This window comes from Acinonyx jubatus, chromosome B3 (genome assembly GCF_027475565.1).
Source record: "Acinonyx jubatus isolate Ajub_Pintada_27869175 chromosome B3, VMU_Ajub_asm_v1.0, whole genome shotgun sequence".
NCBI classification, from domain to species: Eukaryota; Metazoa; Chordata; class Mammalia; order Carnivora; family Felidae; genus Acinonyx; species Acinonyx jubatus.
The window spans coordinates 130,391,328-130,404,777 of record NC_069386.1 but is presented as its reverse complement, the minus strand read 5'-3'; the positions used below and the strand labels follow the sequence as shown (position 1 = coordinate 130,404,777).

General features: G+C 48.5%; 1 protein-coding gene and 1 non-coding gene across 5 annotated transcripts in view; one reads left to right on the top strand and one right to left on the bottom strand.

Annotated features, from left to right (window-relative positions):
• The window catches only part of FOXN3 (forkhead box N3), a 398,278-nt gene that overhangs the window by 149,513 nt on the left and 235,315 nt on the right, over window positions 1-13,450 (top strand). Inside the window, exon 1 of one of the 4 annotated variants that reach the window (XM_027066392.2) lies at window positions 9,241-9,774. The exons of the other annotated variants lie outside the window; for them this stretch is intronic. The gene's annotated coding sequence lies outside the window, so the exon portion shown is untranslated. Of the gene's footprint in view, window positions 1-9,240; window positions 9,775-13,450 lie in introns of those variants that run through there. 4 annotated transcript variants of the gene reach the window in all.
• On the bottom strand, window positions 2,691-2,794 carry LOC113601730 (U6 spliceosomal RNA). The gene has a single exon (XR_003423003.1). It is a non-coding gene; the product is annotated as a U6 spliceosomal RNA (small nuclear RNA).

Genomic DNA, 13,450 nt, shown 5'->3' with positions numbered 1-13,450 from the left:
TCGGATCCACTGCCCCCCCCCCCTCCCTCTCTGCCCCTCCCCGGCTCACAGTATCTCAAATAAATAAACTTAAAGAAAAAAAAAAAAAAGATTAAAAACTGAGTAAGCCTTCCTTGACTCTCCCAGCCTGGGGCGACCTGAATCACCCTTATCACAAACTGTCTGCGGTTGGAGTCACCCTGCGGGGCTGGACCAGCTCAGTGCCTCAGGTCACCGAGCTCCGTAAGCACCCAATGAAAACATGTCCTGTGCTGCTGGCTAACTGGGAGCGCCTCCTGTCCCAGCTACAAAATACTACAATAGCCAGAGAGGACCTCTTACCCTTCAGATCACAAACAGTATTTCTTCTTGTCCTGTGTTCAAGATGCGTATGTTGGGGGCGTTCGCTTATTATTTGTCATGCATTTGCCACCCATGACTAATCCTATTCTATGAATGAAATGGAAGGCGAGGGGGGGGGAGGGGAAAATATTTGCATGACCTCACAAAGCCCAGTCTGTTGGTGGAGCCTTGAACCCACATTTCCTTCTGCTAATTGGGTAGGCCGCTGTTCCTTCTAAACCATGACTCATAGGCCGTCAGGAACTTCTGTAAATATTCTGATGGCTTTTGTCATCCCCTCTTTTTTTTTTTTTTTTTTTTCTCCAAAGGGCCAGATAGTAAACATTTTAGGCTGTGCAGGCCGTGTGGTTTTCTGTTGCAACTGTTCAACTCTGCCCCTGTAGTGGGAAAGCAGCCGTAGGCAGTGCATAACCTAACGGGTGTGGCTGTGTTCCAAAAAAATTTTAGTTGCAAAAAGAGACCGTGGACTGGATTTGGTCTGCAGGCTGTAGGTGGCTGACCCCCTGCTATAGAAGGTTCGCTATAGAAGGTTCCCCTCTCTGGGTTCCTCACGTTGGGCTGAAAAGTCAAGTTTAGGACCCTGAGCAGGCCCCGCCATCGTGTATAGGCCAATGTGTGGATTATGTCCTCGGCTGGGAAGGCTGGCTGGTTAGGATAGATTGGGAAGTTGTGGATGTTCAAGCAATAGACCGTTGCCTCACGAGCAGTAGACAGGGGATCATTCCATGAACGTGGGGGTTGATCTAAGGGGAGCATACTGAGGAGACTCTCAGCATTTGGGGCACTTAGCCCCCTGAACTAACCAGCCTGGGGGTGTTCTCCACTGTAGAGTTGCATCATCTCCCCACACAACCAGAATGTTCCATTATGCCCAAAGTTTACACCGATAATCCACAGGCTGTCCCATTTCTCATATCTGGGACCCCAAGTGATGTCTTAATTATGACAGATGTATTACAATGAGTTCCCTGGTCGCCTCGGGAAAAACAGGTTTAAACACTAACCGTTCAAGTGTTCAGTTCACCTCCATGGCTCCCTCCTAAGGGCACCCACATACTCAAGGCAGCGCCCTACAAACAGTGCTGGAATTTGAGGGCTTTATCATTAAGGTTGGCAAGCTTGTTCTAGTTCTGATGTTCTGAGGGGGAGAACTATCGACCCCCCCCCCCCTTTTTAAAAATAGAACCAGCGTGAGATCTGGGACTAAGAACACAAAAGTTTTTCCATGGTCTTCAAGGAGTTGTGGCAACTATCAGGAACTCCTAATAAATTCCAGGAAACAATTTCAATGGTTTCTTTCTTTTTTTTTTTTTTTTTTTAGTAAAATTTTTTTTAGATGTTTATTTATTTTTGAGAGAGAGAGAGAAAGAGAGGCAGAGTGTGAGTGGGGGAGGGGCAGAGAGAGAGGGAGACCCAGAATCAGAAGCAGGCTCCAGGCTCTGAGCTGTCAGCACAGAGCCGGACGTGAGGCTCCAACCCACCAACTGAGGTTAACCAACTGGGACACCCGGGAGCCCCTCAATGGTTTCTTTTTTAAAAATTTTCCAAATTGTGGGCACCTGGGTGGCTCAGTCAGTTGAGCGTCCGACTGTAGCTCAGGTCACGATCTCACACTCCATGAGTTCAAGCCCCGCACCGGGCTCCGTGCTGACAGCTCGGAGCCTGGAGCCTGCTTCGGATTCTGTGTCTCCCTCTCTCTCTGCCCCTCCCCTGCTCATGCTCCGTCTCTGTGTCAAAAATAAATAAAAACACTAACAAATAAATTTTCTAAATTGAACTATAGTTGACACATAATGTTACCTTCGTTTCAAGCATACAACATAGTGATTCCACACCTGGGTACATTTTGCTGTGTTCACTGCAAGTGTGGAAAAATTTCAGTGGCTTCCTGAGAGCTTAAACTGCAGAGAAAGAAGTGGAGGAAAGGTTTAAAATTTATGCTTAGGAGAAAGCAGGCTGGTCTCAGGCAGTTAATGTAAATAATGAGCAAATAATTCTTTAAGTTGGCTCTTAACTCTTGTTCTAATTCTCTTTCTTTTTTTTTCTACTGTAATAGTAGTAAATACTTGCATGGCATTCAGCCTGAGCTATGCATACCTGTGGGTATTTACATATGTCAGTTTATTTAACCCTCCTCCCTGCCTACCCTCCGAGGCTGGCCCTATTACATCCCCATTTTGCAGGTGAGGACAGTAAGGCACTAAGAGGTGAAATGACTTGCCTAAGTCCTCATGGCTTGGCAAAGGCTGCAAATGGCCTGTGTGCTCACCCACCCTGCTGTCTGGCTCTCGTCTTTTATTTATTTACTTAGCTGGTTAGTTTTAATTTTACTTCCAGTTAGTTAACATAAAAATCTGGAACGCTTCACAAATTCGTGTGTCAGCCTTGCACAAGGACCTTGCTAATCATCTCTGTATTGTCCCAATTTTATATGTAGGCTGCCAAAGGGAGCACTGCCTTTCATCTTTTAAATGGATGTTATGGCAGTCAGAGAAGTTCAAGTGTGTCCCTTCTGATGGCTCCATCCCTTCCCAGGGCAGACTGAGCAGTCCCTCATTGCATCCCTCCCTCGACCAAGATTTCCAACACTTGCCATCTGCTGGGCGCGGACTCTGCCTGTGTAGCTTGCTCAGAAGGTAGCCGTGTCCCCGGGGGTCATTCTGGCTGACAGCACTATTGGGTGAGGTGAAGGCGAGCCCCTGTGTCATGTCACCTCCATGAACTGCCCTTACCCCGGGGGAGCACACGTGGTTCCCAAGGTGCACCTGTTAACTGAGCTCACGGGACAGGTGTAGCAAATCAGAAGGCTCGTGTATTTTAATTTGCAGTGAGAAATATTACTGCTTGGAAGGGGTTTGATGAGCTTGGGATTTTGGAAGGGAAGGTTGGACGACTTGAATGTTGAGCACCATCGGAAAAATCACCTGGTCACAGCCCCCTGGGTAACTAGCCTCCATTGTTGCTGAGACACCAACCTGGGGGGGGGGGGGCTAACGCTGCCCCTCCCCGCCTCCGTGTGCAGGGTGGGTCTTGGGAGAGGCCTCACCTGTGAGGAAGGTGGAGGGGCCTCCAGTGCTCTGCCCGCCTCTGCCCCTCCCTCCCTCTCAGGACACTTTAGTTCTCTAGATTTGTTAGCACAGCCCATCTGTGATTGGGAAGTGGGCATCTCTCTCGCTCTCTGTCTCTGGGACTTTGCATATATAGACCCTCAAGCTGGTGGGGGGAGTAGAGTGGTGACCCTGGGGGGGGGGGGCACATAATGACCAGTAACACTATTTTAATGGGAAAATCCAAGATCTTGGCTTCTGCTGCTTCCCTGGGTTCCTCACTGCTCCAAGAGGGTAAAGTGCACACTGCCATGCAGCTACATCTTTTTTGAAAAGGTAATCGCTACGGGGCACCTGGGTGGCTCAGCGCGTTCAGCCTCGGACTCTTGATGTCGGCTCAGGTCATGATCTCATGGTTCCTGGGATTGCACCCTGAACCATCGGGGCTCCACACTGCTAGCACAAAGCCTGCCTGGGATTCTCTCTCTCTGTCTCGCTCCGCCCCTCCCCTGCTTATGCTCTCTCTCTCTCTCTCTCAAAATAAATGAATGAAGGAATGAATGAATGAATGAAAACAAATAAAGTAATCTCTATGCCCAGTGTGGGGCTTGAACACACGACCTCGAGATCAAGAGTCACATGCTCCACCGACTGAGCCAGCCAGGGGCTCTCAGTTTCGTCTTTTTTTCTTTCGTTCTTCTTCTTTTTTTTTTTTTTTTAACATAAAATGGTACCAAAACCCAGCAGGTCCTGTCCTGAGCACAGGGAGGACTGATGTGGAGGGTTCAGGGCCTCACAGGGGGCACCAGGTCCTTCAGACCCAAAACTGAGTCAGCAGGGAAGTTCATCAGACCCTGAGCATCATGCAGATGATGCAGTTGTTCTGAACGGAGAGGGAAGAGGGGGCCGGTGGCTGGGGTGGGACCTTGAGGAGGAGCCAGGTTGGGGAGGAAGGGGAGCTGAGACCACAGCTATACTTCCGCCCTCAGTTCAAGGCTCCCTTTCCTGCCGTCAGACCAGCGCTCCGTCCTCTCTCCTTGGGTCCCTCCCTAAAGCAGTCAGCCTCCCGCCCTCACCGAGGCTTGGACATGTGGACCCACTGTCCCCGTACCTGCCTGGCTGCAGCCTCATCAGCATCACCTGAACCATAGACAGACACCATCAAAGGACATGGCTGGTCACTGACCAAGAGGTTGTGGCCCCAAGGTGACCCACCGCAGAGCCCCGCTCCTGCCCATCGACAAGGATTAAACCCTCAGCTCTGCAGGGAACCGAAATAGGGCTCTGTCTGCCTGCTGGGTGTGGGATAGCCCCTTCTTCCCGAGCCGCACTGGAGAGCTCCTGCAGCCAGAGGCCAGGAAGGCACACCCATGTCACAGAAGGGTGGCCCTTTCTTGTCTCAGCGGGAGTGGGCAGGCCAAGAAGGAGCAGAACCGGCAGGGACAGGATGGCACCTGCCTAGGCGCCCTTTGGATCAGACTGCCGGGTTAAGTCTGCCACTTTTCTGCCGGTGACTTTTGGTAGTCATTTTCACCTGCTTGAGGCCCCGATCCCTCACCTGTAAAATGGGGGCAACAGCACCTGCCTCAAAGAGCCACTAGCTGCCGGGCAAGGGTCTGCGAAAAGCTGTGACCGGCTCCCAGCAGGCATGTGTGTGGGGCAGATGCAGGTTCTGCGTGGCCTGCCATCTCTTCAACTTGGGAGCCCTCTTTGAGACAAAAATGTAAAATTACAAATATAAAACCAGGTTTAAGAATGAGCACGTATTTCAAATGATGAAAGAAAACATTAAAAAAGTACGTGTTTAAAAAGTTGACATCCCAGGGGCGCGTGCCTGGCTCAGTCGGTAGAGCGTGTGACTCTTGATCTCGGGGTTGTAAGTCCGAGCCCCACGTTGGGTGTAGAGGTTACTTAAAACTAAAATCTTAAAGAAAACACCCAACACTGACGTCCCGAACATCACAAATCCGAAAAATAGCACAGTATTGTTAGTAATCAGCTGTCTCGTGTTGGTTTGCGTGACTTCTTTTGTACATTTTTTGGGGCTGTGGACTCCTTGATCACTTCCTCAGAGGACGGTGATTTTGGAATGCCATTTTCCCTCAAGAGAATAGCAAGGTGGTACACGCACTTCTCTAGCATGGTTGGTTGGGACCTGTTTTCTATTCTTGATGGATTAGGAAAAAAAGCTTGTTTGCTTCGCAAGTGGTTATTGGTAATGCCATGTAGAGTTTTAGGATTGCAGTCAAATGTGGGGGAACCTCTCTCAGGTTTCTTTCATACCGGAGCCATAAGGTTTCAGGACATTTAAGTGTTTTTGTGCAGTGATTAAGCTTAAATCAAGAAGGTGCTCATTCACCGTTTTCTGGGGTCCCTCCCGGCCGTGGAAGGGGCTGTGTGAGCGAGGGGTGCTAATGCTTTAAGCCTCAGTGTCTGTGGATAAATCCTTCTCCTCAAAACATGTCAGTCAGAGCCCATTGGATTATTATATTTGACATTCATCTTTTCAGTTTTTTAGTTTTAGGATTTCTAAAGAATGTGTTCTCATTGACAAGAAATACAATCTTGCACGAGTTCAGTGTTTGCAACGATCTCTCCTTCAGTATCATTTGCTAACTGTCTACTCTGATCAGCCTCTCTCCTGTTGATTGTTGGGGGCATTTGATGACACAAAGCAGATAGGATGCAGCTCAGTATCTTCATCTAGTAGCTACTCAATAAACGTAGCCATCGAGACTGGCATCGCCCCTCCATTGGCTCCGATTTGGAGCCGGACACTCGGAGATCGAAAATTGGGACATTGTCCCCCGGGAGTTGGGAATGGGCCCAGCTTTGGGTCCGAGTCCGAGACCTAAGTGGGAGTCAGGTTTTGTCTCAAGTTATAACTAGAACTGCCCTCCCTCATTAGCAACGAATTCTCTACAGTTTTCTCCGTTCGTGACTTCTTCATTCAGCAGTAATATTCTGTTAATACGGCCACAGTTACCCATTAAACCATGCTTTTTAAAGAGCTCAGTGATAATGTTTAATTTCCTACATTTCCCCCAAATCTTTTGATCCTTATCAGGTCCAGCCACAAAAATTTGTCAAAATACGGTTTTATCTGTTTTGTAACGTTAAAGGCTCTCCTGTAGGGGAGCTATCTGCGCACAGGGAAATCTGAGTTGCCTCTAACTCTGTGTGGGTATCTGCTGGGGCTGCAAATGACAGAAGGGCCACTTCCAGTGTCTGAACGACAGAGTGTTGGCCTGTGCACTGGGTCTGAGCGGGGCCTTCCCGTTCTCTAATGCCCACCCATCACCTCTGGAGCCGACAGTGGGGTCAGTCCACACACACCACAGGACTGAAAGTTTGGGACCCTGTTGAACACTGGCATGGAAACTACCAGTGTGCATTCTGACATGTGGCCCTAAGTCACTTCACTTCTTTGGGCTTCATTTGCCTCCTTCAACGAGGGGCTCATCCGACACTGTTGGTAAAGTCCTTCCCAAGGGTAACCTTTAAGATTTTATTTCCTCTTTACATTAATTGGTTTTTGTAATGAATAAACAAATCTTTTTCTGGCCAGTGCTGTCAGGCCAAGAATGCAATTAGTAAATAAATAGTTCTGTTGAGATTAAATGATAATTCGGGGCAGTCAGCCTTAGTGACTTTCTTCCTACTCATGAGTTGTCGATCTTGATCTAGAAAATGAGCCATGGAGGATGGGAGGGAGGAGCCCTAGAAAATGGCCGAAAAAACCAGTCCTGACTTGGTAAGCGTAGCTTTTGCGCAGAAAACCCACCTTGGTTGTTCATTCACAGGAGATCTGGGGAGGTCTGTGTGGGGCCTCTTTTTCTTACCATAATCACTGGTAATGGTTTGCTCTGATGCTGGTATCACAAGGAAGCTGAGAGACATTGAATTTGGATCCAGAGGGAGCTGGTGTTGGCAGAAGCCAGGGAGACTCCCAATGGCAGTGGGATCAGATCCCTGTGGACAGCCGAGGGTTTCTCGGGATCGCAACCACAGACCTCAGCTTTCTGCTTTATCCGCTTTTTACAGAGCCTTTGGCTAGTCTTGAGACAAGATTCCAGTCGTGGCACTGGGAAAGCTTGCAAGGAAGCATACGGGGCCGGTTTATGACGGAATGAACTCCTCGGCCTTGGTACCCAAATCTCTGTGGGAATGCCATGGATGTGAAGATCTCCGGCTTGGGTGCCGGAGAGGTGGTCTGGCCCCCATCTCCAGTGCGTGGGGCTTTGTGAAGATTCTGGAGCACCTGTGGGGGCACAGGGGCTGCCTCGATTGGGTGGGGGGGTTACCCTTCTGTCCAGGATCCATGGGGAAAAGTTAGTCTGATGGGTAGTGCAGTCAGTATATGTTCATTGTGGCTTGCTGATTCTTGAATGTGTTTATAGAGTTGCCTGAGGTTGATCTGTGCCTTGATCTAATCCTCTGTAGCTGAGATTTTGGAAGACAGTTCTGGTGGGCTGGGCAGTGGTGTTTCTAAACCGGCAGGCAGTAACTACCTCACTTAGTGGGCAAAGTGCAAAAGAGAGAGTTCAGAAATGGTTTCTAGTGAAATGTCGGTGCTCTGGCAGCATTGGCTTGAGGTGACACTGTCAGATCTTGACCTTGATGGCTGTGGGCTATTGAGAAAAGGTTCATTTGTTGGATTGGGGGAGGGGGAGGGAGCGGCTTGGAGAGAGAGAGAGTAGATTGATCTATGAGTTGCATAACAGACACCTTCAGAGTGCTTGTGCCTTCTGAGGGTCCGTCCAAGTGGGACATGGGGATAGACTTGGAGTTTCAGGCCTGGCCCCTGGAGTTGTCACCGTCACGAGTTATTGGTTGCTGTTGTTTTCGCAACCGTTGTGCTTCACGATTCATGTGGGAGCACAGTGCTGGTGTATGACCATCGCCCTGGGTATTTTGTAGATATGTTTGTCTGTTCAGTGAGTGGTGGCCATGTTCTCTGGGAGCATCAGGAGCTGGGCCTGGGAAGACAAGAAGGAGTGTCATGGTCTGTGGCCCGTTTGAAAAATGCTGCGCGAAAAACCCAAACCAAACGATCCCCCAAATTCTCCGACAAAGCAGCCCAGGGTATCGACCATGCGCGTAACGCTGCATTTCTGCGATCTTGGGAATTAGGTATGGGTGGTGTAAACAGGTTAGAGAATGCAGCGGCTATGAGGGTGGGCTCTGCGGGCCCGAAACTCATGGGGTCATACCTTTTCGGTCCCGCTCTACAAGCGTCGCCGGCAAATGGCCTTCATTTCTGTAAGCTCAGCATCCTCATCTGTAAGAGGGTGACGGTACCTGTCTCATAAAGGTGGCGGAAGGAAGAAAGAAATCACGCAGGCAAAGCTCCTGGAGAGTCGGAAGCACCTGGGAGCGTGGTGTTGTTATGCGCGTCTTATAATTCCTTGGATTGCACCAGCTGGGTACTTGGTGTTCACTGTTTTGGCTGTTGTTGTGCAGGAGCCTTGAAGATCCCCAGGCAGAGTTCACATTACCTTCGGTCCCCCCCAAGAAACTAGAGGAGGGCCATGGTGCTAAGAGCATGGCGGACCAGCCGGGTTTCCCACCAACGAAGGGAGAGGCGATCTCTGTGTGTCAGACACGTTACCAGGGAAGGACCCACGTGTGGCTGGATTTGAAAGCAGTATTTTGCCCACACCTTTCTACAGAGAGATGACAGGAATTGAGTTAGTGGAGGGCTGGAGGGCAGCCGAGTGTTCAATGGAATGCCACGTCGGGCTTTTCCATTTCTTTGGTTGGAATTGGGTTTTTACACATTGTTTGATTAAAAAAACCAACCAACAAACAAAAAAACAAAAACCAAAACAAAACTGCAAGAACTCTTGCACAGAGGACCAAAAGAATGGCTTCTAAGCAAAAACATGCCGAACACGTGAAGACCAACCAGATTGCGTCGGTAGGTGGCAAAGTACTTTGCTATAAATATTGCAAGACTCCTTTCTCTACTTACAAGAAAAATCGCGTTGCATTTCAGACAACAGAAATGGCCGGACAAGCCTTTAGTTCTTGTGCAAGAAACTGAAAACAATGTGAAAGATTTTCCTTAAATGGACGCGGAGCCCGGCTTGGTCTGGGGTTGAAGTCAAAGGCCCCGGTCTCCCTTTGCCTTATAGGCGTTATTTCTCATACGTTATGCAAGATTCCCCAGGCCCCAAACCATTCACTTTTTCCTGTCATCTCGAGGTGTGCCCAGGGTACATCTCAGCCTCCGACCTTTCTGCTTTCACTTTTGGTTAGTCAGAACCTCCATCTGGCGGGATTTGAATGTGAGTGTTTTCTGTGGCTTTTCTGTGGCTCCTTTTCAAAGCATTCAAAGCAGTTTAAAAATACAGAATGTTCAGCGATCTGACCAAGAGCTAATGTAAGTACTTATTTGGGGACTATTTTTAAAAAGTTGACTAGGGCAGGTTTGAACCTCTTAACTCTGCGTCTTGGAAATAGACCCTAAGATTAAAAAAAAAAGGTTCAAGAAACATGTGACGACGTCTCCACAGTCATAATGCTTTCCGTAGTGGTAGTAGTAGCAAATATAGCACAGTCTAGAAAAACAGAAGAGCTAAAATTCTGTATTTAATATTAAACAGGAAGCTCAACAGAGGAGTCTGCAGCAACATGGTGGGTTTTCAAACAAACCTGTTGCCGGGTTTCTCTGTAACGAGAAGTCTAAATGAGAACTCTTACTCTGTGAAGATGATGGGTTTTCGTGGAAAATCTCCACCCAAACGTGACCACTGGAAGCAGGTTCTGTGCTGTAAGGTTTTGAAGCAACCCCCCTTCCACCAGAGCCAAAGGGAAATTTGGAAGCAAACTGAAAAGCTCTCCAGGAGTGGGAGATAGTCTGCACTTTTGTCTCGCCTTTGTGCAGAGCCGTGCAGAGCCGTCACTCATCCAACGTGTGCATGTGAATATTCTTTCTGAAGACCTGGGCTTCATTTTAAGGTCAGCCCTCAATTTCTAGAGAATATAATTTGCTGCTATTTTTAGAGCATCATGATTGCTCGTAATAACTAATGGAAAGAAAAAACTCAACAGAAATAAATGTGTAACAGCTGTGTCTGCTTAAACTTGATTAAAGGCAGTAAAAAAAAAAAAGTAAACAGAAGAATGAACGTGATAATGGACGAAGGAGAGCCCAGTATCCCTCTCATTGTGAAAAGTTTCAACAGACGTAACTTGCTCTCCTTTGGAGGCTGGCGATGTCTGTGTTTAAAGTTTACTTTACTGTTTGTCTTGAGTGGGATCAGTGTTGTAGTGAATAATTTATAGCCAGCATGAATGAGCTCATTAGTCACCTTTTCAGACTTTAAATGCGTTTTGTGGTTGTCATTACTGGAGCCTTCTGTTCAGCCGCCGAGCAAAATGACAGTTTGGCAGTTGGCTGCCTCCATATCGGGCAGCCTGCTCCCCTTCAGGCCTGTGTTGCTTTGATATTTCACTGAAACCTTTCCTTTCTATCCCGGGGCTGGTCCAGGGACTCTCACATTTCAGATGCCTTTTGCACCCCAAGCTTAAATGAGAAGTTTTTCGTGGATTAAAACACACACACACACACACAAAAAAAATCTTTCAGTTGCGTCGGCCGCAGAGAATGAAGTGGATGGAGTGAGCTTTTTTTTTCTATTCCAGCAACTGCTGTGTGTTATTCCCTTTGTGCTGGGTTTGATATTCAAGTTATTCAGACGCAGCAAGCTGGGGAGTCGCTGTGCCGGGCACTCACACGGCGGCAGGTTTTTCTGGCCAGGGGTCGTCATCGGAGTTTGGAGGGGGAAGCGTGTTTCCGAGGAGGTTTGCATTTTTACAGACTGGAGCATCCATATGATGTGGGTGGGTGTGGACGAAACAACGGACTCCAGAAAATCTGCCAGGCCAGATTTCCAGGGCCAAAGAAAACCACGTTTTTCCTGCAAAGGGGTGGTTTGATGACCTTTCGGGCTCACGGCCATCTGGGGGTCCAGAGCTTGGGGAGTGGCCATGACTTCTTCCTCAACTCACCGTCTTCCTAGTCCAGATCATTGAGAGAAAGCAAACTGTTGCAGCTGCCTGCCCCCCATGCCTTTGGAGACTTGCCTGGGAGGCCGGTATGTGAGGAAGAGCCCGGCATGCCAATAGCAGGTGGGATTTCTTAGGAACGGATGTCATGAGGTTCATCCCTCCCTTTGAACCTGGCCTGGGCAGCCTTCAGAGAGCTCTGACATCCACTCTCTGGGACTGGACGCCATCCGGAAGTCCGGGACACCGTGGCATGCCCACCTTGGTCCTCGGGTAGCCTCTGCTGGCACGCAAGGTGCATGGACGCTTGCCCGGGGAGATCTCAGCCAATGGCCTGGGCCTCTGTTCCAAGGTCCCTTTGACGTTTCCTATGAGCAACAGGCACTAATGGCTGCCATCACCAACGTGGGCAGCACCCCCTTCCGGGATCCATATTGTTAGACAGCTGGCCTAGCACTGTGTGAGGCATGTAGGAAAGATGTTCAGTATTCCTCTCTGGAAGAAATGCCAACTTAAAAAGGACGCCTGGTTGTTTGGGGGCCAAATCTTTGAAGCCAGTGACAGTCACGTGTCTTTGAGCTCAGAGGCATTGGGTGCTTTTGGTGCACCCACAGAGAGACAGCGGTCCATTTGGCCGCTTCCTTCCCAGCCCCCACCCCTTATGAGACCCGAGTGCTCACGTGTACTCATGCCTCACAATTTACAGGCACAGTTTGCTTGCACCTGAATCGAAATATTAAAGGCACATGAGAGGTTATTTTGGGAAGGAGTGGGGCTTCCAAAACAGAAAGTGTTGGTGAGCTGCACTGTCCGATAGAGAATAGGTTTGGCAGTCGCAGTAAGTTGAAAGGTTGTTAACCCCACCCCAGAAGAATTTTGTACAAAATATATCAGTGATATCTTAATCCCCGCAACGTTTCCCAGAGACGTGATCAACTTTGTAGCTTTTGCTTTTGTTTTAAAGAGACGGTCTTAGAGAGAGGAATTAATTGTCTTCTTTCACATTCTTCTGACAAAGTAAAATGAGAGAAGTTATTTTTTGGCCCGGTTAAGCCTCTGGCAGGACGTAGAAACTGAAACCCAAGAGACTGTGGTACTCGGTGTGCTCGGTAAAGACAGGAAAACAATAAAAGCTCTTGAAAACTTTGGAGGAGGAAAAGGTTGATGATGCTACTTTTCTATTTTTTTTCTTTTCTTTTTTTAATTACTACGTTTCTTTATTTTTGAGAGGCAGAGAGAGACAGAGCATGAGCTGGGGAGGCGCAGAGAGAGAGGGAGACACGGAATCCGAAGCAGGCTCCAGGCTCGGAGCCGTCAGCCCAGAGCCCGACGTGGGGCTCGAACCCACGAACTGTGAGATCATGACGCTTAACCGACTGAGCCACCAGGCGCCCCAGCGAGGCCACTTTTCTTTGACTGATCTGTGTAGTTATTAGATACCAGCTTGAAAGAACAAGAAAAAGAAGCATTTTTTTTTTTTTCCTGTTAAGCGATCAATATTTTTGATTACCGCTATGCCACATGCTATGAGCAGAAGAGAGGTAGAAGACAGGGTCCTTGCCTCTCTGGGCACTTATAATTTGTTTGATGCTCAGCATCTAGTTGATTTATTTTTTATTACAAAGGTACACCATACAGTATTGATTATGACATAGAAGCTGCACTTTGGCTCTTTGTAAGTAGTGCCTTTTCATTCTATTTAAAAGCCCCTCTTCCCTTCCTTCTCCTTTACTTCCTGCTCACCATTTTTCCTCTCTTGAACCCCACCACTCTTATCCGTCATGTCCTTGACCCGCAGGGGATTCTCCAAGAAAAATTCAAAGGCTGCGGATTGATCTGAAGCTTCCCTTGGCTCCTACCTGGAACCCGACTCCAAACTCTGGAGCCAGACTGTGTGGGTTCAAATCCCAGCCCACCACTTACCAGTTGTGTGGCCTGGGGCAGGTGGCCAAACCTCTCGGTGCCTCAGGTTCCTCGTTTATTTATAAGACGGGCATAATAGTCGTACCTACCTCACAGGGTTAATGTGAGGCCGAAATGAGTCAATA